The sequence below is a fragment of the Homarus americanus genome, unplaced genomic scaffold, assembly GCF_018991925.1.
Source record: "Homarus americanus isolate GMGI-L3 unplaced genomic scaffold, GMGI_Hamer_2.0 scaffold34354, whole genome shotgun sequence".
Lineage (NCBI taxonomy): Eukaryota > Metazoa > Arthropoda > Malacostraca > Decapoda > Nephropidae > Homarus > Homarus americanus.
In genome coordinates, this window is record NW_024727436.1 from 204061 (window position 1) to 229951 (window position 25891).

The window sequence follows — 25891 nt, forward strand, 5'->3', positions numbered from 1 at the left end:
TCAACAATACATACCAGTTCTTTTAAGATTTTGTCATTATCTATAATAAAATTCTAGAACATTTTAACAAACTCAGGTAAAAATATGAATTACCTTGCTATATATATAATAAAATAAAATAAATGATATCAAAGGTTTATTCTATTAACCATATTTTGTGAGGTTTTTATATTATTTTATACCTGAAAGAACAAAAAATCCATACTTAACAAGAACGGATTTAAATGCCCAATTCTCTCTTGTTTGTGTATTATTTCACCTATAACTCGTGCAATACTCACATATATAGTATTTATATATTGTGGGTGCTCAGATATGATGCACTAATACCTCTTTTAACGTCATGGGGATCCGGACCCCATTTTCACCAGAAAATTCTAATACTTTTTCTTTAATACAGTATTGTACAGAGACATTTTTGTATAGTAAAAAGTAATTACTATTGACTTCAGAATATCTATTAATATCAAGTGCACATGGCTTCAAAATGGCCTGTAAATGGCCTCAAAATGCCCATGATATTGGTCAGATTAAAAATAAATAAAGCTGGGTGGGCTCGCTGTGCTCACCATGTTCCTCCCCCCACATCTTCTTGGACCCCCCTTTTGATATTCCCGGATCCGCCCCTGGACAAAACAGGTAAACTAACACTATACACACACACAATACAGGTAAACAATATACACACACAGGTAAACAAACAAACAACCAAGAAAAACCCAAATAAAACCACATAACCAGAATTCTCAACCCACCCACCCACCCACCCACCCACCCACACCCACCATATCCAAGATCCATTAAATTTAACGATAATCATCTCTCTCTTCTCAGTCACAGGTGCTACCCTAGTACACCTTAATGATGATTTAATGGACACTGACCTAGTTAGTTTGGTCAGGTGGGGGGATGTCTTTGTCTGTCTGTTTGTTAGGAGTTAAGAGGTCAATGGTTCAAGGCTATTAGTAGAAGTGAGTGTGTTGGTGGTGTGTTGGTGTGTGTGTTGGTGAGTGTGTTGAAGTGTGTTGGTGTGTGTGTTGGTGTGAGTGTGTGTGTGTGTGTGTGTTGGTGTGTGTGTTGTGTGGTGGGTGTGTTGGTGAGTGTGTTGGTGAGTGTGTTGGTGAGTGTGTTGGTGTGTGGTGGTGTGTTGGTGAGTGTGTTGGTGTTGGTGAGTGTGTTGGTGAGAGGTGTGTTGGTGAGTGTGTTGGTGTGTTGGTGAGTGTGTTGGTGTGTTGGTGAGTGTGTTGGTGGAGTGTGTTGGTGAGTGTGTTGGTGTGTGTGTTGGTGTGTTGGTGTTGGTGAGTGTGTTGGTGTGTGTGTGTGAGTGAGTGTGTTGGTGTGTTGGTGTGTGTTGGTGTGATGGTGTGTGTTGGTGTGCTGGTGAGTGTGTTGGTGTGTGTGCTGGTGGTGTGTTGGTGTGTTGGTGTGTGTGTTGGTGAGAGTGTGTTGGTGTGTTGGTGAGTGTGTTGAGTGTGTGTTGGTGTGTGTGTTGGTGAGTGTGTTGGTGGTGTGTTGGTGAGGTGTGTTGGTGTGTTGGTGGGTGTGTTGGTGTGTGTGTTGGTGTGTTGGTGAGTGTGTTGGTGGTGTGTGTGTTGGTGAGTGTGTTGGTGTGTGTTGGTGGTGTGTGGTGTGTGTGTTGTTGGTGAGTGTGTTGGTGTGTTGGTGGTGTGTGTTGGTGTGTGTGTTGGTGAGTGTGTTGGTGTGTTGGTGAGTGTGTTGGTGGTGTGTTGGTGAGTGGAGTGTGTTGGTGTGTGTGTGTTGGTGTGTTGGTGTGTTGGTGAGTGTGTTGGTGTGTTGGTGTGTGTGTTGTGAGTGTGTTGGTGTGTTGGTGAGTGTGTTGGTGAGTGTGTTGGTGTGTGTGTTGGTGAGTGTGTTGGTGAGTGTGTTGGTGAGTGTGTTGGTGTGTGTGTTGGTGTGTTGGTGAGTGTGTTGGTGTGTTGGTGAGTGTGTTGGTGGTGTGTGTGGTGAGTGTGTTGGTGAGTGTGTTGGTGTGTGAGTGTGTTGGTGGTGTGTTGGTGTGTAGTGTGTTGGTGAGTGTGTTGGTGAGTGTGTTGGTGTGTGTGGTGAGTGTGTGGTGTGGTGTGTGGTGAGTGTGTTGGTGAGTGTGTTGGTGTGTTGGTGAGTGTGTTGGTGTGTGTTGGTGTGTGGGTGAGTGTGTGTTGGTGAGTGTGTTGGTGTGTAGTGTGTTGGTGTGTGTGGTGTGTGTGTGTTGGTGAGTGTGTTGGTGAGTGTGTTGGTGAGTGTGTTGGTGAGTGTGTTGGTGAGTGTGTTGGTGTGTTGGTGAGTGTGTTGGTGTGTTGGTGAGTGTGTTGGTGAGTGTGTTGGTGTGTTGGTGAGTGTGTTGGTGTGTGTGTTGGTGAGTGTGTTGGTGTGTTGGTTTGTTTATTATAATTATTGATATCGTTATTATTATTATTATTAGTAGTAGTAGTAGTAGTAGTAGTAGTAGTAATTGGGTGTGGGTGGATAGGGGTGGATGGGTGTGGTCACCGTACTACAGAATGGATAAAGAATTCAGAGGAGAATGACAAGACTAATCCCGGGCATTAGGAACCTTGAGTACAGAGACATGTTAAAGCATCTTAATTTGTACTCCCTCGAGAGACGTAGAGTGAGGGGCGATATGATAGAGGTGTATAAATGGAAGTCAGGGCTGAACAAAGGGGACATTGCAAAGGTATTCAAACTATCCAACCAGGAGCGAACTAGTAACAATGGTTTTAAATTAGACAAATTTAGATTTAGGCGCGAGATAGGTAAACATTGATTTGGAAATAGAGTAGTGGACGAGTGGAACAAGTTACCAAACATCATCATTAACTCGAATACGCTGGATAGCTTCAAACATAGGTTGGATAGATATATGAGCGATAGGGGTTGGGTGTAAATGGAACTGCCCAGTATGGGTCAATAGGCCCGCTGCAGTTTCCTCCATTCTTATGTCATTATCAGAGAGCAGACAAGTCTAAACCTACCACACTCCACCACCTCTCTCCACCACGGCCTTCAGAAGAGGTAGGTGGATAGATAAGTGGGTAGGTAGGTCGGGGAACCGGCCTAACATTCTCTGGAGGCTTCGTCCTTGTGGAAGCCTCTCGTGTACCCTCCGTTCCATCCTCCCACCCCCCTCCCTCTCCCACCCCCACCCCCTCCCCACACATTGTAAAAAAAATCAAACCCAACTTTTTTACCAAATAACTTACATATGATACTGCAAATTTACATTACATTATATTAAAAAACAAACAAAAACAAATATCAACATTGAAGACCATGATTACTTTCACTTTCACTGTCCAGCTAAAGTACTTTTTTATCATTTCGTCTCTATGGTAAATGTTATGTTTACATTGTGTGTTATCTTATCTCGTAAAATGTTTGTAAATAAAGACACCTGGCAACCCCCCCCCCCCTCAATCAGCTGATCTGTAGTATAGTATCTCCCGTTCACTTGTGTTTACGTCAGTGCCTCTCCAGCCTTGCTCGTGTGAGTGTGTGTGTGTGTCTCGGACTCTCGGCCACAGTGGTTCCTTTCTCTCTCTCATGCCTCTCAACCCCACGCCGTGTGTGTGATGTGTACACGACTGTCTGTCTGTCGGTTCTGAGCAGTGAACGACAGGATTTGCGTTCGCGTTGAAAATCCAAGACATCATTTATCAGAAACCGCATATTTTTTTATATTTGTGAAGGCAATGAAAATTCACGCATGTTTAAAGCCCCGACATATAACTTAACTATTGGGGAAGTGCGTTCGTGTCAACCAATCCGGATTTTTAACTAGAAAAAAAAATCCACCTAGTTAGACCCAAGGAAGGAAATGCGTTCGTGTTGAGATTCATCTTATTCACCTCATTAAAATCCGGTTTATCTTGGCAACAAAAAAAGTGCGTTTGTGTTAAGAAAAAATCCTCAACAACAACAAGCACCTTCCCCTTTCTTTAACCACAACGAGGGGAAATGAGTTCGTGGTGAAAATCCGCATTTCTCATCTATGTGGTGGATAGGCGTTCGCGTTGAGAAGAAATCCGCATCTACTCGCTGTAATCCACTTGAGCGGGAGATGTTGTGTAGGAGGATTACATATACGGTGAAATAAAGTCTTCAGCAACGTCTGGAGAGGGTGAGTAAATATGTACTGTGCGTGTGTGTTCGTGTGTGTGTGTGTGTCTGTGTGTGTAGGTGTACTTGTGTTCATGTGTACTATAGAAAGAGAGATACATGTGAGTTTTCATGTGTGTGTGTGTGTGTGGGTGTTCATATGTGTACATCTGTATGCGTGCGTGTGTATCATATGGGCACGGGGTCAAGGTACATATGAACACTGTGTACATATGTAGGCTAGGTCAAGGTGTACTGGTATATGTGTACTCTCGACCGCGCGCGTGAGTGTGTGTGTGTGTGTGTGTGTGTGTGTGTGTGTGTGTGTGTGTGTGTGTGTGGGGTATATGTGTGTATATCTGTGTGTCTGTGTACAGTTGTATGATCTGTGTCTGTGTGTGTGTGTGTGTGTGTGTGTGTGTGTGTGTGTGTCAGTGTGTCTGTGTATGCATAACTGTACACAACCCAATATATTGTGCCAGTGTATCTAAGTATGTCAACGTGTAGGTATGTGTGTGTGTGTGTATGTACGTGTGCTAGCGTGTACATGTGTGTGTGTGTGTGTAAGCTTCAGGAAGACCAAGACAGCGGCCGAACACTTTCACCTTCACACTGACCAGGCGAGCACCACAACCGGACCCCGCCGACCATAACTGATACCTGGGTTACTGGGCCCTTGTCCTCATGGGCCCCTAGTTCTAATGGGCCCCTTGGTCTAATGGGTCCAATAACATCTATCAACTCAATCCCCAAGCTTAACCTAACCTAACCTAATTTAACCTAACCTAACCTGAACCTAACCTAACCTAATTTAACCTAACCTAACCCAACCTAACCTAACCTAACCTAATTTAACCTAACCTAACCCAACCTGGATCTAACATAATGACATAATCCCACCAACAGACAGACACTGACGATCTCTACCACACACTTCCTCGGGTCAAGAGAATGCGGGGCTAATCCCTTTACAACATAGGACTAGACAGAAGGGATTTATTGCCTATAGAGAATCGGATTACTTGTGTATGTAGGATTAACAGAAAGAGGAGATTGGAAGGGTAGGTAGCAATTTCCTGTGCCGAAAGGATTAGAGATGATTGGGGATTCGTGTGTGTGTGTGTGTGTGTGTGTGTGTGTGTGTGTGTGTGTGTGTGTGTGTGTATGTGTGTGTGTGTGTGTGTGTGTGTGTGTGTGTGTGTGTGTGTGTGTGTGTGTGTGTGTGTGTGTGTGTTAATCTTATACTGATTCGTTGATATGTAAAAAAAAAAGAATTGGACAGTCGGGATTATCTACTGTGGTAAGAGGAGATTAGGAACGGATTAGAAAGAAACTGTGTACTAATCCTTCCTCGAATCACAAACTCACAAAGGATTAGTCCCAGTCGCAGGTGATTGGAGATTTCCCGAATACCACCTAATCTTTACCTACAGTCAGTGACCTCATTATGTATTCACCTAAGGTACCTAAACTGGAACACGATTTAAACTGGTTTTTGACAGGAAATTCGATAGTTTTTCATTCCTAATTGGATTTTTTTTATTAATTGGGAATTTTTTTTCATCATAATTGGAAGGTTTTGTAGAGATTAATAAATTAACTCGTAATAATAATAATAATAATAATAATAATAATAATAATAATAATAATAATAATAATGGTACTACTACTACTACTACTAATACTAATAATAATAATAACAACAACAATAATCTAGACTAAGTTGTAGATGTATTAATAAACCAAAATAAAACAACATCAATAAACCCGACCATCAAAAATATCAATAAATCCGTCTTCCCGTCTCACGAACCCGACGACAATAACAATAAATCCGTCTAGCTGTCTCACGAACACCAGGAAGTACCTCTGACAGGAAGTGTATCGTTATTACCATTCAGATGAACTTACGTAAGATAATTAATCCTTTCAATAATTATTTCACGCAAGAGTAGAGTGTGAGTTAATTTGTTGCGTATCACTGCTCTAAATTATATGGGAGGTGATTACTACTACTACTACTACTACCAAACCTATAACTACTACTAATCTACTATCACTACCACGAACACTCTTATACCACCATACTTCTACTATCACCACTACTATCACCATTCCCCTTCCTACCACCACCACACCGGCCACAACTATCACCATTCCTACCACAACTATCACAATTCCTACCACAACTATCACCATTTCTCCTCTTACCACCACCACCACCACCACACTTACCACAACTATTACCATTCCTCCAACCACCACCACCATTCCTACCACAACTACCACCATTCCTCCAAAGCCGTACATACAGACAGTTCCGTTAGGTTACGTAATGACCAATGGCGTGAGGTTGTGTACAGCGAAACAGAGCAAAACGATAACCTGGTGGTGGTGGTGCATGGTGGTGCATGGTGGTGATATTGAGGGAGAAATGATGGTGATATTAACGGATAGTGATGGTGAGGTGATAGTGGCTGTGGTGTGAATCAGTGATGGTGAGAGATGACTGGACAAACGTGTGGTGATGGTCAAATAGTCTGGTTAAATAGCCTGGTCAAAAAATACCTGGTCAAATCGCCTGGTTAAATTATCTAGCTTGCATTCTTGTACATATTGACCCTCCCAGGCCATTGTTCCCTGGAGAATATAAACAACTCAATTGTACCGTCCAGAACTACACGGATCAGCTGTTCCTTTGTTATTGTTTTGGTCAGTCAGCTGATTACTGTTTGGGTTCTTTGTCTAAGTGTTATAATACCTTCAATGTGTGAAACTAGACAGGTGTGGCACTAGACAGGTGTGGCACTAGACAGGTGTGGCACTAGACAGGTGTGGAACTTGATAGGTGTGGCATTAGACAGGTGTGGAACTAGACAGGTGTGATACTTAACAGCTGTGGCATTCGACAGGTGAGACACTTAACCCCTATGGCACTCGACAGGTAAGGGAGGCACTTGACAGGTGTAGCACTAAGAGGTATGAGAGTGTGTGAACCCTGGTTCCTTGTGACACAACTCAAGTTACAACACATCAGTCCTTACCAAAACTGCACGTGTCTCTCTCGTTCAAAACACAAGTTCTATCAAGAGTATTAATTTACTCCACGTCTCACCTGACACAAACACACACACACACACACACACACACGCACACACACACACACGCACGCACACAACAGGTAGCAACAGGGAACAATATACACACCTTTTCACACCTGTTACATGGGAGAGTGTCCTCAGTAGCCTTGAGATTCCTTGGTCACGGTAGAGGTGTGAAAAAAACAAAAACATGTTGTAACGTATTGGTGTTAACTTTCCAGAGTGTGTGTGTGTGTGTGTGTGTGTGTGTGTGTGTGTGTGTGTGTGTGTGTGTGTGTGTGTGTGTGTGTGTCCTTAAAGCAAGCAGTGTTAAAAGTTGTCAATGAATATAAGAGTTTAAATGATGATAATGATAATAGTGATAATTTTTAGTTTTTAGTAATATAATAATAATAATAATAATAAACAGTAAAATGAGAGAGAGAGAGAGAGAGAGAGAGAGAGAGAGAGAGAGAGAGAGAGAGAGAGGAGCAGGAAGAAGAACGAGAGAACTTTCAACCTCACAGCCAGTATACAAGTAGGTCGGGCCATGATAGCATATAGTCATCCTTACTCCACACACACACACACACACAGACGTAATCTTTAATCCATATTTATCAGTGAATTATTTTCAAAATACTTTAATTAACACCTACGCCAGACGGAAGAATCAACTTGTCGTGTTTTTGCCATCACTGCCGCTTGTTCTGGTATATGCAGGAGGAAGATTTTTGAGACCCTAGATGCGTGTTATTATTATTATTATATGTAGAATGATCATGTGATGCGTTATTCTTTTGTGTTTTGTTATCTTTAAGTTCTTATTATTTTTACGTTTCTGAGTTTTTGTGTTTTGTTTCAATATTTTTTTTACGTACACGATCTACTTTTTGCTGAATTTTTTCACTGCGATTTTTTTTTATTCCCGAGTTATGTAAGTTAACGAGTTTTTTTCCCCAAACCTTTCAGTGGTCTTGTTCAGTGTCCAGAAGTTGCGTTAATTTCGTTCACTTTAATTTGTTATATTTTCCTGTGCTTTCTGTCTCTCTTTTTTATTTCTATCTCTCCCTATCCTCTCTTCTCTCACTCTCTGTCTCTCTTCCTTTTCGTCTCTCTCTCTCTCTCTCACACACAACCTACTTACAACACAATAACTTACAAAAACAAGAATCATCTCACCTGGCCATTTCACCTTAGTCATATAAGGAGGAACGGACGGACGGACGGACGCATCGAAGCAGAACGGATAATAGACAGCGAAAACAATAATAAAACGTATACTAAACACCGAAAATTAGAACAAGGATGTACTAAATAACGGAAACATAAAACCATGGAATACTTGACAGAGAATACAACAATAAACAGCAAAAACAACAATAACAAGGAAGTACTAAATAACAAAAAAAAACCATGGAATACTAGACAGCGCAAACAATAATAACGTCACACTAAACAGCGAAAACAACAATAAAGTCACACTAAAGAGCGAAAACAACAATAGCGTCACACTAAAGAGCGAAAACAACAATAGCGTCACACTAAAGAGCGAAAACAACAATAGCGTCACACTAAACAGCGAAAACAACAATAGCGTCACACTAAACAGCGAAAACAACAATAGCGTCACACTAAACAGCTCAAAACAACAAGAACGTTACACGAAATGGTCAGGAAACACAGACAAACAAAGACACTCGTCATGAAAGTAAGAATGACCCAATTACAGTTATCTACCATCAGAGAGAGAAAGAGATAGAGAGAGAGAGGAAGATAGAGAGAGAGAGGAAGATAGAGAGAAAGATAGAGAGATAGAGAGAGGAAGAGAGAGCTGTGTTGTGCGTAAAGTGAATTGTAAGTGGCGAGGAACAGCCCCTATTGTTATTATTTCTCGCCCCATGCAGCCCCCTTCTCATCCCATCAGCCCTTCTGTCCGTCCAGTCCTGCTCAGCCCCCCTCTGTCCCCTGTCCAGCCCTGCCCAGCCCCCTTCTCGTCCTGTCCAGCCCTGCCCAGCTCCCCCTTCTGTCCTGTCCAGCCCTGCCCTCCCCTCTGTCCTGCCCCTGCCCCCCTTCTCAGTCCCATCCAGCCCCATTCTGTCCTGTCCAGCCCCCTTCACCCCATCCAGCCCCTCTCACCCCATCCAGCCCCCTTCTCACCCCATCCAGCCCCCCTTCACCCCATCCAGCCCCTTCTCACCCCATCCAGCCCCCTTCTCACCCCATCCAGCCCCTTCTCACCCCATCCAGCCCCTTCACCCCATCCAGCCCCCTTTCTCACCCCATCCAGCCCCCTTCTCACCCCATCCAGCCCCCTTCTCACCCCACCCAGCCCCCTGTTCATAAGAGTACAAGTTCATTACTAAACAAGTCAATAAATGAACAACACACGACCATTACCTGTTTAGAATATTACCTGTTAATTAATTAAGGTCAAGTCACAGGTGTTAAGTTAAGCTTGTCATATTGCAGTAAGGTATAATGTTTCTCTATTACAAGTTATTCTGAAGGGGTTAAACTATCTTAATCCACGGGTAGGAATGAGGTGGTTGAGTGGATAATGAGCTCGTTAACTCCCCTAACAGTTGCTGGTTCGATCCCCAGGACACTCCCAGTCAGATGTATTTAAGCACCTAACTTTACAATTGGGGAAGTGGAGAGGTTCGAGTACAGTGCCTCTTTGTGCTCTCTCTCTCTCTCACACATTTTTTCTCTCTCTTACATTCTCTATCTCTCTCTCTATCTTTTCTTTTCCATCCGGACCGTCATCCTCGCTGTAGCCTCTCACTCTTTCTCTGTCTCCCTCTCCCTTACTCTATCTCTCACTCACTGTCTCTCTATCTCTATCTCTTCTTCACCCGGATCATCATACATATGGTATCCACTCTTACTTTCACTCACAGAAATATATAGATTAAAACAAGTGCCGTCCCTGTCAGTCATATTATCATTTGAACACTGTGCAAGGCTTCAACAACACTGGCCTCTTGTGATTCATAGCCAAACCAGTTTTTATTTATTTTCATTGTCTTAATACGTGGCGATATGATTTAATTTTTTCCTTCTTTATGTAGTAATATCTAGTATTTGTTGTTGTTGCTGTTGATGTGTTTTTGTTTTTGTGAAGAAGGGTATAAATTGAGTTCCGCGATGCGTTTTTGTTTTGTGTATAGATGTAAAATAATTGAGTTCCGCGATGCGTTTTTGTTTTTCTAAAGACTATAGATGTAAAATAATTGAGTCCCGCGATGTGTTTTTGTTTTTCTAAAGACTATAGATGTAAAATAATTGAGTCCCGCGATGTGTTTTTGTTTTTCTTTACGCTGGTTGGTGGTTATGGATTGATGTACTGCATATGTATATTAATTTAGTAAGTTGTTTATATATCTGTATTATCTATAATCTATATAAATTTGATGAGTTTATTGATTATATGTATCTAACTCAACTCAAACCTAACCTTAACCTAACCTATTACCTAATGACTTTTATATAATAATATGTATTCTTTTGTACCGTAAATAAAAAAAAAATATGTTTCTTTAGACAGGAAGGAAATTACGTAACTATTGAACAATCCTTTCTGCTGAATCACCGACGCATAAGTTGCGTCACACTGAAAGCGAATTTAAAACATCATGGGAACAGATACAAACTCTGTCCAAGAACAAGTGAGTTACCCCTCTTAACTGTGTCATATTATCGTTCTCTTTAACCCCTGAAAAAACTGTCTTATTGTTAAACCGGTGCCGTCCATAGCAGAGTTAATAAAAAAAAGTGAGTTATTGTTTATTAATGTTACCCCCTCTTAACTGTCTCATGTTATCGTTTTCTTTCATCTCTAAATTATGGACAAATTTGGTGGGATTTACACCAAAAATATATAATGGAAGGTGTGTTATATGTTGATTAAATTTGCCATGTTTGGTGCAAATCCATAAACTCGTTCTCGAATTTTGTGGACGAACAGACAGACAGACAGACAGACAGACAGACAGATAGATAGACAGATAGATAGACAGGCAGACAGGCAGAGATACATGCACAGCGAGACCAAACACTGATACAGTCAAAGTGCGTCCCATATACTCGTTTTGGGGCAGTGAGGATATAGTACACTGTATATTAAGACCTTCTTCCCAGTATATAAGGAGATGGTATAGTAGGCATCGCAATCGACCTGGGGCGCTGGGCGAACTGTGGCTACCCTGGAAGTGAACCAGTGACCTTAAAGACACGAGTAGAGTCTTATGACCATTCAGCCACTTAATTTTTTTAATACTAATCCTCAATAAAAAAACAAGTGAAGATAAGAGTTGCGCATCATGCAGACATATTAAAAACTTGTTTATATGACAGACACTCAGACAGTCAACAACCATGTTAGTTCAAGTATTATAATCAACAACAATATTAAGTAATTCACAATGACCCAAAGATAATATTTCATTCCTAAATTGCAAGTTATACTCGTTGTCTATATGAAATTATTCTTGTATGCAATTTAGCACTATGTTGCAAGATTGAAGGAAGTGTATGTGTGTGTGTGTGTGTGTGTGTGTGTGTGTGTGTGTGTGTGTGTGTGTGTTTGTGTGTGTGTGTGTGTGTGTGTGTGTTCCTCTCACCATTAAACGCAAAATCTGGTTTGTGTTGAGGAGAGATTACTGACGTGAGTAAATCTGAAAAGGTTGTCACACTCACATCTTCTACCACCCCTACCACCACTACCACTACTACTACCCCCACTACCACCACTACTACCACCACTCCCAATAACAATAACAATAACAGATAGAAACACACAACAATAACAATTAACGTCTTTTAATTAAACTTTCCATCATCGTATCTAAACCACAATAGACCTCGTAAATTTCCCACTTTCTATGGTATTCTAAGGTTGCGTTTTCTATGGTGCTCTATGGGGAATTTTAGGGGAGACTAAGACAAAGGGTGAAATGGTGGCGTCTTGTCTGTACCATGTCCCCTTCGCTTACCATGACTCAACTGTGGAGTGAGGTAGGGAAGGGGGAGAGCTAGGGGAGGGAGAGGGAAGGAGAGGGAGACAGGGAGGGAGAGAGAGAAAGGGAGAGGTGAAATAAGCTAGGGTGGAAATTCTTCAAGTGATCCCATGTTGTGAATGTTCGATAGAGATTTATTCTGAGTTTTACTTCCTCCACAAGATTACGAATAGGGAGATAGGAGGAAAAGAAGGAAGAAGGAGATAGAGAGAAATAAGAAGAGGGAGAGTTTAATAAGAATGTGATCTTATTGACACTATCAGATGACTTACAATGTGTGAAACTTGACCTTGACCTCTGACCTATCATGCATGTATGTATGTATGTATGTATGTATGTATAACGTCTGGCAAGTAATGTTGATGAGATCCTTCTATCTTTCCGCCTCTCACTTTTCCCCCTCCCCTCCCCTCTCCCCTCCCCTCCTCACCCTCATTCTCCTCACCCTACCCACGTGAGGTGTTGTTGGTCACTGAAGCAAGTAACGGTACGTCTGGCTGAGAGAAAGGGAATGAAGGGGAGGGGAGGGGAATGGGGGGAGGGAGGGGAGGGGAATGGGGAGGGGAGGGGAGGGGGAGGGGAGTGGGGAGGGAGTGGGGAGGGAGGGAGGGGAGGGGAGGGAAGGGGGAGAGAGTAGGGCATGGGTCAGACAAGGACGTTTTGCAGATTCTCCGGGGTTAGAGGGGGGGAGGGGGGGGGCTGGTGTGAAGGAAAGAGGGAGAAAATTGAAAGGGAGATGGAAAAGAGAGAGAGAGAGAGAGAGAGAGAGAGAGAGAGAGAGAGAGAGAGAGAGAGAGAGAGAGAGAGAGAAATACTTAGTAAGAGGTCGAAAGAAATACTGTCAATATGATACATAATTCTTCCTACTCCTCTTCGTTCCTCCTCCTCCTCCTCTTACCTTTCTTCCTCCTTCCTCCTCTTCCTCTTATCCTTCTTCTTCCTCTCACCCCTCCTCCACCTCCTCCACCCACCACAACTCATTACATAATCTTTGTTTACAACCGCTCGCCGAAAATTTGCAACGGTGCCACATCTCCCCAAACACAATCTTCACAAACTACTAAACAAACAAAACAAATACCTTTCTCCCACAACAAATAAAACCAAATCAAACAAATAAAAAACTAAACATACTGCAATACTTTTTATAGGTTTTTGATCGTTTTAAAGATTGTAGTTAATGAAGATGTGGCAGACGGGGTCGTGCCTACTAGCTGACCTACATAACACTGACCAATGGGAATGTTTTTTCTTCTTCGGGTACAATTATGATTGGTTCCTCACGCAATGGACAGACTTCATGGAAAAGGTCAATTATGGCGGTCAACTGGTTTTTTGCGTCTGTCTGTCTGTCTTATAGATAGATAGATAGATAGATAGATATGTATATTTTAATCTTACACAAAAAAAAATATGAATTCCTCAAAATAAATCGTAAATTCAAACATCTTTCCACCATTTTCAAAATCCGTGACGACACCCTGCATGACGTCACACACCCCTATCCATAACGTCACACACCCTACCCATGACGTCACACACCCTACCCATGACGTCACACAACCTCACCCATGACGTCATAGCCGAGGTGCACCAAAACACACACACACACAAGATGATGACTCAGCGAAACTTTGTAACTTTTCACCCAACCCTGTTTGAAAAGGTTACTATCGGTGCGTAGGTGAAGGAGGTAACTTATAGCAGACAGACCTGGTACCTGTAGTAGTAGCAGTAGTAGTAGTAGAAGAAATAGTAGTAGTAGTAATAGCAGTCGTAATTCCTCCATTGCTCCAGATCCAAAATGGCCGCCATGTAGGTATCTTTCCCAACATGTCGAAAACAAACACTAAATAAAACCTATTCTTCTTCCTTCTTCCTTCTTCCTTCTTCTTCCTTCTTCCTTCTTCCTTCTTCCATCACCAACACCTCAAACTAGTTCTTCTTCCTTCTTCCTTCTTCCTTCTTCCATCACCAACACCTCAAACTAGTTCTTCTTCCTTCTTCTTCCTTCTTCCATCACCAACACCTCAAACTAGTTCTTCTTCCTTCTTCTTCCTTCTTACATCACCAACACCTCAAACTAGTTCTTCTTCCTTCTTCTTCCTTCTTACATCACCAACACCTCAAACTAGTTCTTCTTCCTTCTTCTTCCTTCTTACATCACCAACACCTCAAACTAGTTCTTCTTCCTTCTTCTTCTTCCTTCTTACATCACCAACACCTCAAACTAGTTCTTCCCTTCTTCTTCCTTCTAACACATCACCAACACCTCAAACTAGTTCTTCTTCCTTCTTCTTCCTTCTTCCTCACCAACACCTCAACTAGTTCTTCTTCCTTCTTCCTTCTTCTTCTTCCATCTTAACACCTCAAACTAGTTCTTCTTCCTTCTTCTTCCTTCTTCATCACCAACTTGCCTCAAACTAGTTCTTCTTCCTTCTTCTTCCTTCTTACATCCCCAACACCTCAAACTAGTTCTTCTTCATGCTTCTTCCTTCTTACCTCTCTACCCAGCACACCTCAAACTAGTTCTTCTTCCTTCTTCTTCCTTCTTACATCACCAACACCTCAAACTAGTTCTTCTTCCTTCTTCTTCCTTCTTACATCACCAACACCTCAAACTAGTTCTTCTTCCTTCTTCTTCCTTCTTACATCACCAACACCTCAAACTAGTTCTTCTTCCTTCTTCTTCCTTCTTACATCACCAACACCTCAAACTAGTTCTTCTTCCTTCTTCCTTCTTCCTTCTTCCATCACCAACACCTCAAACTAGTTCTTCTTCTTCCTTCTTCTTCCTTCTTACATCACCAACACCTCAAACTAAGGTTCTTCTTCCTTCTTCTTCCTTCTTCATCACCAACACCTCAAACTAGTTCTTCTTCCTTCTTCTTCCTTCTTCCATCACCAACACCTCAAACTAGTTCTTCTTCCTTCTTCCCTTCCTTCCTTCCTTACATCACCAACACCTCAAACTATAGTTCTTCTTCCTTCTTCTTCCTTCTTCCCCACATCACCAACACCTCAAACTAGTTCTTCTTCCTTCTTCTTCCTTCTTACATCACCAACACCTCAAACTAGTTCTTCTTCCTTCTTCTTCCTTCTTACATCACCAACACCTCAAACTAGTTCTTCTTCCTTCTTCTTCCTTCTTACATCACCAACACCTCAAACTAGTTCTTCTTCCTTCTTCTTCCTTCTTACATCACCAACACCTCAAACTAGTTCTTCTTCCTTCTCCTCTTCCTAGTTTTTATCCATATATCTCTTATCTCCACTTTTTACGAACAGGTAGAACAGGTAAGAGAGATTATATATACTGTACTGTAGGTCACCTGTTACCCGTGAAGGAGTTAATTGACTGTTTATCCTGTGTTATTTATTGACTTGGTGATTGACTTGGTGATTGACTTGGAAGATGGTGTTATTTATACACTTACACTTATTTATACACACACACACACACACACACACACACACACCATTACCACAAGAAACAGAGAACAATTATATGAACAATTTACGGCTATGAGTGAACAGTAATGAACAGTAGTGAACAGTAATGAACAGTAGTGATGAACAATGAACAGTAGTGAAGATTTGCATTTAGAGTTACGAGGATATACAGGTAGATGAATGGGTGAAGAAGACATAGTGGTTTCTTGAGTGAAAGTGGCGAGAATGTCTGAACTTTCTGACTTGCTAGGAGGGGGGTGTAAGAGATGGAAGACTGTCTGCAATCTCTGTCTGTCTGTCTGTCTGTCTGGTTGTCTGTCTGTCTGTCACTTGCTCCTCTTATCTGTCATCTGTCTGTCTGTCTGTCTGTCTGTCTGTCATTGTGAAATGGTCTTCCACACACACACACACACACACACACACACACACACACACGACCCCATTACAACCTTGATATAAGAAACTAAATCAAATTGCACCTTATTATAAACTTGAAATACGAGAAAAAAAAAACTTGTTTAAAACATGAACCAGTGTACTGAAGATGTTGCATATCATTGTTCTAGAATTTATGAGGTCAAATTATGAGGTCAGGTCAACGTATATTAATTTCTACAGGCACTGGCAACCCCTGATACCAACCTGACACCCCCTGACACTAACCTGGCAGACCCTGACACTTAACTTCAGGAATGACACCACCTGACATGCCCTGACACCAACTGAAAGGCTCTGACATCCCCTACTGACCCCTGACACCAACTGAAGGCTCGGCACACCTCCTACTGACCCCTGACACCAACTGGAAGGCTCTGACACCTCCCTACTGACTACAATGACCTCCCTGACACCAACTGAAAGAGGCTCCTGGCACCTCCTACTGACCCCCTGACGCACCAACTGGAAGGCTCTGACACCTCCTACTGACCCCTGACACTCCCTGGCTAACTGAAAATACAGCACCTCCTGACCCCCAGCACCAACTGGGAACTCTGACACCCTCTACTGTGTTTAACTGGGCTCCCAGCACCCCCTACTGACCCCCTGGCACCCCCTGGCACCAACTGGAAGGCTCTGACACCCCTACTGACCCCTGACACCAACTGGAAGACTCCTGACACCCTCTACTAACCCCCAGCACCCCCTAACACACCAACTGGAAGGCTCTGACACCCCCTACTGACCCCTGACACCAACTGGAAGGCTCTGACACCCCCTACTGACCCCTGAAATCCCCCGTTATCAACCTACATACCTCACACCACCTGACACGAACCTACAAGCCCTGACATCCCCTGACACCAACCTCCTGACCCCTGACACCAACCTCCTGACCCCTGACACCAACCTCCTGACCCCTGACACCAACCTCCTGACCCCTGGCACAACCTCCTGACCCCACAGCACCAACCTCCTGACTGACACCATTATCCACAGTCTGGTCACGATCTTCCAGTATAATCCTCTCCACACTGGACGTTAGCAGACAAATTAGAGACTTTAATCATGTTTGTGCAGTCTTCCATCTTTAGCGTTCCCAAGAGGAGATTGGTGTGTGTGTGACATGTGTGTGTGTGTGTGTGTGCTGTGTGTGTGTGTGTGTGTGTGTGTGTGTGTGTGTGTGTGTGTGTGTGTGTGTGATGCATTATTCTATCACTAAATGCTTCGGATTCGCGAGTCTGAATCTCTCGGGGTTCGTGGTTCAGGGAGTAACTGAACCACCTTCTCATGACCTCCTCCTCCCTCCTGTAGTAGTACCTCAAGGGCATCACCTTCAGTAACCTCTATACCTACTGCCCCAAAACTCTCACTCACTCACTCACTCACTCGTCGTTCCAGGAGTGTGAGTGTCTGTGTCTGTGTCTAAGGTTTACGTGTCTTCAACTGGTACTGATTTTAGGTGTTTTAAAGGTAAGACTTAAGGATTTTAGGTAATGGTTTTAGGTGTTAAGGTGAGACGTGTAATAATAATAATAATAATAATAATTAACGGTTTATTGAAAAAATACTGCAGCCCGACGGCTGAAAATATACATTGGACATAAATGACTTATTACATACATTGGTGGTTTAACAAAAGCCTTCATTAGAGAAAGGTGAGGGAACATACAGTGAACATACAGATTAATGTAGGTGTTGAACAGCAAACACGCAGTGTAGTAACTCCCTCCCAGACGGTGTTAGGAGGAACTCACGTGGTGTAGTAGTTCCCTCAGATGGTGTTATGAGGGGCCTGACGTGGTGTAGTAATTCCCTCACAGATGGTGTTATGAGGGGCCTCACGTGGTGTAGTAATTCCCTCACAGATGGTGTTATGAGGGGCCTCACGTGGTGTAGTAATTACCTCACAGATGGTGTTTATGAGGGGCCTCACGTGGTTATTAGTAATTACCTCACAGATGGTGTGTGTGTGTGTGTGTGTGTGTGTGTGTGTGTGTGTGTGTGTGTGTGTGTGTGTGTGTGTGTGTGTGTGTGTGTGTGTGTGTGTGTGTGTGTGTGTGTGTGTGTGTGTGTGTGTGTGTGTACCGTGTGTGTGTGTGTGTGTGTGTGTGTGTGGGGCAGGAAATACCATGCTCTCCCTCGTGTTGCCTTAATAGTCGGTCACCTGAGTTGATCACCCGTGTGTTGCTCAAGATGGGATTCCCCGAAGGTCTGCTAATTAAAGGTTAAGTAGGGCTACAGTCCAAATGGGCCCCAGTTCAATTAGGTGTAACAGTCCTAATGGGCCCCAACCTAACCTAACACAACATAATATGACGTAATGTAACCTAAGCAAACAAAACCTAACCTAACCCAATGAATTCTGTAAACACGAACATCAAGGGACTTTGTAAACACCTTGCATGATAATATCTCGTAAGTAAAATGAAATGTAACTCCTCCTCCTCTTCCTCTCCTTCTTCCTCCTCCTCCTCCTCTCCTTCTTCCTCCTCCTCCTCCTCTCCTTCCTCCTCCTCCTCCTCCTCCTCCACCCTCTTCCTCCCTCCTCCTCCACCTCCTGTGTACCTTCATCATAACCACAAGAAATTAGCCAATCATCTTTGCTTTCTCTCTGACGTCATCATTTCTCGCAAAACAGCCTCTGGATTTTCGTAGTTCATTGGTTAGTGAATAGTTAAGGCTATATGAGGTTGGGTTATATGAGAGTAGGGGTGGGTGGGTAGGGGTAGGTGAGGGTAGGGGAGGGGTAGGGGTAGGTAGGGTAGGGTAGGGGTAGGGTAGGTAGGTAGGGGGTAGGAGGGAGGTTAGGTTAGGAGTAGGTAGGTTAGGGTGGGAGTTAGGAGGGTAGGATAGGTGTGATGAGGATGTGTGGGGGGTGGGGGATGTGAGGTGGCGGGGTGTGGAGGGGCAGGGGTGTGAGGGGCGGGGGTGGGGGTGGGGTGTGGGGGGCGGGGGTGTGGGGGTGGGGGTGTGTGAGGGTGGGGGTGTGAGGGGCGGGTGTGGGGGCAGGGGTGTGAGGGGCAGGGGTGTGGGGGGGGCAGGGGTGTGGGGGGTGTGGGGGGGGGGTGTGTGAGGGGGCAGGGGTGTGGGGGGCGGGGGTGTGGGGGGGCAGGTGTGGGGGGGCAGGGGGTGTGTGGGGGGGGGTGTGTGAGGGGGGCAGGGGGTGTGAGGGGTGGGGATGTGTGAGGGGGGGGCGGGGGTGTGTGGGGGTGGGGGTGTGTGGGGGGGGGGGGTGTGTGAGGGGGGGGGGTGTGTGAGGGGCGGGGGTGTGTGGGGGGGGGGCAAGGGTGTGTGGGGGGCAGGGGTGTGAGGGGGGTGTGTGTGAGGGGTGGGGTGTGTGGGGGGCGCAGGGGTAAGGGGGGAGTAGGTATTAGGGGCGCAGGGGTAGTAAGGGGGTGAGGGGTAGTAAGGGGGTAACTGAGTATATAAATGACTTAACACAAACCATCAACAATGACTCCACTCAAACAGTCTATCAGTACCAGTCAGTTACAGTCAGCTGATGCAACTTAACTGTCCACTTGTTGACTGTGATGTTGACTGGCGAGAGAGAGAGAGACGATATAGTAGAGAGAGATAGATATAGTAGAGAGAGAGAGAGAGTGGACGCCTGCGGCACTTTCACTAACTCCCACAAGGTTGACTGCGGCTGTCCTGAGAATTGCGGCGAGACAGACCAGGTACACAGTGTCTCAACTAGACCGCCTGCAGGCCCATATTGATCTTGCAGGGAAGAAGAGAGAGAGCATGTTAAGGTTGTGTCAATAATTCTCTATTTTTCCTATTTCCTCCTTCCTCTTCCTGTATCCCTAGTCTTCCTCCTCTCTCCTCCTTCCTCTCTCTTCCTCTTCTCTACCTCTCTCCTCTCTCTTCTCTGCATCTCCTCTGCTTCCCCTTCTCCCTCCTCCTCCTCTCCCACAGTGTACCACAACTAGACTGAGTCACCCTTGACACTCCACCACGGCCTTAAGCGTTACCAGGTAGACCACACTGACCTGCCGGTGTGAGACAGACAGACAGACAGACAGACAGACAGACAGAGAAAGACAGACAGACAGAAGAGAGACAGAGAAAATAAAGAAAGTGAGTGTCAACTAGTTATATCGTATGAGATCTTGTGAACCCCAGTCGTGTGTGTGTGTGTGTGTGTGTGTGTGTGTGTGTGTGTGTGTGTGTGTGTGTGTGTGTGTGTGTGTGTGTGTGTGTGTGTGTGTGTGTGTGTGTGGTGTGTGTATTTCCCGCCAAAAACTCCCATAAGTTATTTAATGTTTCATAATGTTTACCAAAGGGCCCTGGAGCGAGCATAAAAGTGTTACATGGCCCTGGAGCGAGCATAAAACCATTACAAGGCCCTAGAGCAAGCATTACTTTTACAGGGCCCTGGAGGGAGCATTTCCGGCCTCGATAACATCCATTTTGCAAGTGTCTCGTGGTTTACATGGTGTAATTATGGTCCTTGAGTGGCCATATTGCTCCATTGTGGTTCTGTAATGAGGATCTGGGACTTAGAAACCAATTAATAATAAAAAGCAATATCGTAGCGGTTTCTAAAGTGAATTAAAACAGACAGAAAACATTATGCTCTTGGTCGGGGGAGGATAAGATACCAGCTGAAAATGACGATATAATCACGGTGTTTCTCAGTAAAAACCTCAAGAGAACACGTAAACGGTTTCAAGAGCCCAGGCGGTCTCTAGAAAGGGAATGTAAGGACTTAGAAACCATGTAGGGCACACACACACACACACACACACACACACACACACACACACACACACACACATATGGTTTTAGCAGGTGACTGACTGTACTATTTAACTCATGGCTGGGTAACTCTCTCTCTCTCTCTCTCTCTCTCTCTCTCTCTCTCTCTCTCTCTCTCTACGTAATGTCAACACCAAATTGGGGAAGTGACAAGAAACATTAATTTATGAGTAAGTGACCAATTTATGAGTAAGTGACCAATCTTAAGGTACATTTATTTTTATATGATCCAATTTAAGTAAATTTGAAGATGTAATTATCTTTGTGTAGGGTGTGTGCGTTGGGTGTGTGTGTGTAGGGTGTGTTAGGGTGTGTGTAGGGTGTGTGTGGGGTGAAGGAGAGTGTGGGAGGTGTGTGTGTGGGGTGCGGAGGTGTGTGGGAGGTGTGTGTGTGTGTGTGTCGTATTATTATTATCAATAGTAGTAGTAGTAATAGTAGTAGCAGTAGTAGCTGTTATTGATGGTTGATAGTTGTTAGTTGTTATTATTGTTGTTATTGTTGTTGTTAGTTGTTATTATTGTTGTTATTGTTGTTATGGTTGCTGTTGTTGTACAAAATAAACTACACTATAGGAGAGACCTTAACGCGGGTGTAAGTACAGATCTTGAGTTTAACGACACCATTAACACGAGTCAACCTTTATTAACCCCCAGTCATATCCCTCACACGACGACCTTCCATCAGTGAGGTGCGGGGAGAGGGAGGGAAGGAGAGACATACACTCACTATCTCTGTGTTATGTTGTACACTTACTAAGACTGACTGATTTCATCCCACGTGAATGTCTTTTATTTTTTCTTTCTTTAACTATGATCCTGATTCACAGAGATTCGTACGATAGTTATTTCTTTTAAGTGATGATTTAAGATAAAATATTATAATAAAAATCCCATTTTGTCTTTATAAGTGAGGATATTTGGCGTTTAATACTTTACGTACACTTATACTTAATGATCTTTACTTACGAGAGAAATTAATGACGGTGCGAACCTTTGTGAATCTGGAGTCATCTTACGAACACAGACTTTCACCCAACGATAAATGATATAATCAACCCTGGCCCATAGCTCCAGTCTCCCCTCATTAACACATTATCACCAAATACTCTCAATATACTCATTTATTTATTCCTTTTAAAAGTATTACAATTTATTAATTAAACCTAAGGTAGGTGTTATTTTTGTGTCGTCATACGCGTAAATAAAAAGTTTCCCGGCACGTGGTTGGTCGGTGGCGGGAAGCTAATGTTTACTCTCAACAGCTGAGCGAGTCAACACAACACCCAGGGGGGGGGGGGGTGTTTACGCTTGTGACGTCATAGTTCCAATAGAAAAGATAGAGTCCACAACAGGAAGGTTACCATTACATGTTTAATTGTTTATTCTTTAGACGTCACTAGTAAAAAGAGAAATTATTGGATAAAAGCCTCACAGGAGGGTGTTTATCAACAATGTTCTTCTAGCGGGAAATATGTGACGTCATACATGTAAACACCACTTTTAGAGCAAAACTATGACGTCACATTTGTCAACATTGCAGTTTAGCGTTACATTCTATTCCGTCATTATTGTAAACAGTTAATACTTTTGGCGGGAAAAGCTAACAGTGCTTACAAGTCGCTTCACTTCCCTGACGCAACAACAACAGAATCATATTACACATAACAATAAAATCATCACTTAATAACTAAGAGTGGACACAGTGTGGTGGATGTAGAATTAATACTTTGTGGTGAACTGAACAGCACTTTTGAGCGAGAGTACCACTGTAACGACACACCACTGTAACGACACACCACTGTAACACTGTACTCGTTGGGGGGGGGGGGTGGTAACGTACACAGGACGTGGGTAACAGGTTTTTCCCCCCTCATGTGAAAGTGTCGCCCTATTTTTTCTCTGTGAAGGAATCTACATTTTTCAGTTACGGAAAGGTGTGAGGGAGGGTGGAAATATGAACCACGGTTACTCACATATACGCACGACTGCTATACGCATTCACGCACATAGACACACACATGTACGAATAAAACACATACACATACTCACCCCCACATGAACACAAAGACTCACGCCACGATAGAGTAACGCGTGCCTCGTGAATACCTAAGTCTACCCACCCATCAGCCTCCATTTTCTCACCTATCGTCCGCCTCCGTTTTCTTTGATGACTGGCAGCCATTAAGAGAGAACAGACATACGCGGTTTCTTTACTCATCTGTAGTGAAGTAATTGTGAGGTAATGGTAGTAAATATATCTACGTCGTAATGGTAAAATATCTTCCTGTTAACTTTTTTTGTACATTAACATTCTTTAAAACACCCTAAATATATAGATAGAGTTTTATTATGATTATTATTACTATTATTATTATCAACCTTACGTACAATAAACAAGAAGACAACTAAATAAACCTCATCATTCTTTTAATCATGTAGTAATCTTGAGGTTTTAAAGCCATAAGACACTAGCCACAAGTTACCTCGGCACAGATGAGCGGCCCTTCACTCCCGCGTCTGTCGGAGAGAGTACACTACATATTTACATTAAGTATTGAGTAATGTTTATTTATTTAGTATTTCATTTTTCTTAATGTTCTTTGTCTTATATTGATGTTAAAAGATATTGTAGTAGTAATTGGTTAATGATTAGTTACATAAGTTTATCCGGAAGTGATTTTAAATGATTATAACGATTTTGAAGTTTATTTTAATGCTAATACCATCCTTCCTGTGATTGGTCAGCTTAATGATCTAGTTTACTCGGATGGTCGTTAATTTATTTTCGTATTGGACATGTACTGTACAGGTTCTTTAATGTATATATTTGTTGACGTTAGGTTAGGTTAGGTCTATCTTGCACCTCTCTCCCACACCCCCTCACCCCACACCCCATTACCTTCCCTATTTCCCCATTCCCCAACACTCTCCAGGTCCGTCTACCGTCAGGAATACTGTAACAACTTTCACACGGACGGTCCACCAATCCTGCGACCTTATCATGGTGACGTCATAATTTCTAGTAAAGGTATACGATGACGTCACTACTACTACTAATGACGTCAACAATACTAATTACGTCATAATTTCTAGTTAAGGTATACGATGACGTCACTACTACTACTACTAATGACGTCAACAATACTAATTACGTCATAATTTCTAGTAGAGGTATACGATGACGTCACTACTACTGGGAAAGGTATACGCTGACGTCACTATTACCTGCACTCGCCCAATAGCAGACGCGTTCTCTCTCACCTCCAATTACCTGCAAGAAAAAATTTGGTCATGTTGAGTTTGTTTACATAGTCTGAACGTCATGTGGGTAATGGAGACTGGACTGACACTGGGCAGATGAGGAAGCGTGAATTAATAGAATGATTAGGTTAGGTTGTATGTTAGGTTTGGGTTGTAGTTAGGTTGAAGTTGGGTTGTGGTTAGGTTGTGGTTAGGTTAGGTTGTGGTTAGGTTATTGTTAGGTGTAAGAATGTATGTAACTGGTTGACTTGAGGTAAATACTAAAATAATGTTAGAATTACACTGAGACTCTACCTTAACAAGATACCTTCACTTAACACACCAGTTAGGAGGGAGGGAGGGAGGAAGGAAGGAAGGAGTGAAGAGAGAGTGGAGAGGTGCAGGTAACAGGGCTTGGCCTGAGGGTTACGCCACGATTACAGTCAACTTGAAGGTGGTTGGGGGGTAGTGGGTGGGAAGGGGGAAGGAGAGGGTGGTGAGGGGGGGTGAGGGGGGAGGTAAGTGAGGCGCTAGACCCCCCGAAAAACACCTGATAGGGAGTGAACCAGCTGACTCCTACTCACTATAAACCCCTTTCCCAAAACTACGGCTCCATTTCCCCAATATCTCACCAATTTCTCCAACATCTCACCATTTTCCCCAATATCTCACCATTTTCCCCAATATCTCACCAATTTCTCCAACATCTCACCATTTTCCCCAATATCTCACCATTTTCCCCAATATCTCACCGATTTCTCCAATATCTATCTCACCATTTTCCCCAATATCTCACCCATATTTTCCAATATCTCACCACCATTCCCCAATTTCCCCAATATCTCACCAATTTCTCCAACATCTCACCATTTTCCCCAATATCTCACCATTTTCCCCAATATCTCACCAATTTCTCCAACATCTCACCATTTTCCCCAATATCTCACCATTTTCCCCAATATCTCACCGATTTCTCCAATATCTCACCATTTTCCCCAATATCTCACCATTTTCCCCAATATCTCACCGATTTCTCCAATATCTCACCATTTTCCCCAATATCTCACCGATTTCTCCAATATCTCACCATTTTCCCCAATATCTCACCATTTTCCCCAATATCTCACCATTTTCTCCAATATCTCTACGTTATGCTCCCAATTCACTTAAAAGTTAGATAAATAATTATAAGTATGTTAAGTAAGATAGAGGTGGTAAGAAACATTGATTTAAGTGAACGAAAAGTAGTGGTTAAGTGTGTGGTAACGTCCTTGTATTTACAGCCTCTTACTTAACACTTTTAACTCAGCATCGTAAGTAAGTAAGTGGAGTTTGTAAGTGTGAGGCAGAACAGGTATATTATCTACTTAATATCATCTAAAGTATGTAAGTATAATTTGTAAGTATAAGTGAGGTAGAGGAGGATATAAGTGGATGAGTGACGGTGGATCAGTAGTAGTAGTAGAGTGGAGACGTCCTTGCCCGGCCTTGGTGGATGGGTGGTGTCCACTAGGGTACCTTTCTCTCTCCCTCACTGTTTCTCTCTCTCTCTCTCTCTCCCTCACTGTTTATCTCTCTCTCTCCCTCACTGTTTCTGTTTTTCTCTATCTGTTTTTCTCTCTCTCTGTTTCTCTATTTCTCTCTTCCATTTACCTATAATTAGCATTTGTTTCCTGTTACCATCCTTCTCTCTTCCTCTTTCTCTCTCTCTCTCTCAATTCCACTTTCTAAACTCCATTCATGTAAATTGCGAGTGGAATGGAAGAAAAATGGAGGCGGAATTTGTTGTAAATTG

At 43.2% G+C, this 25891-nt stretch overlaps 1 protein-coding gene across 1 annotated transcript in view; it reads left to right on the forward strand.

The window, feature by feature from the left end:
* Positions 1–3538: 3538 nt before the first annotated feature.
* The window catches only part of LOC121865849 (sphingomyelin phosphodiesterase-like), a 47349-nt gene continuing 24996 nt past the window's right edge, over positions 3539–25891 (forward strand). Inside the window, exon 1 of the mRNA XM_042365402.1 lies at positions 3539–4120. The gene's annotated coding sequence lies outside the window, so the exon portion shown is untranslated. The remainder of the gene's footprint in view (positions 4121–25891) is intronic.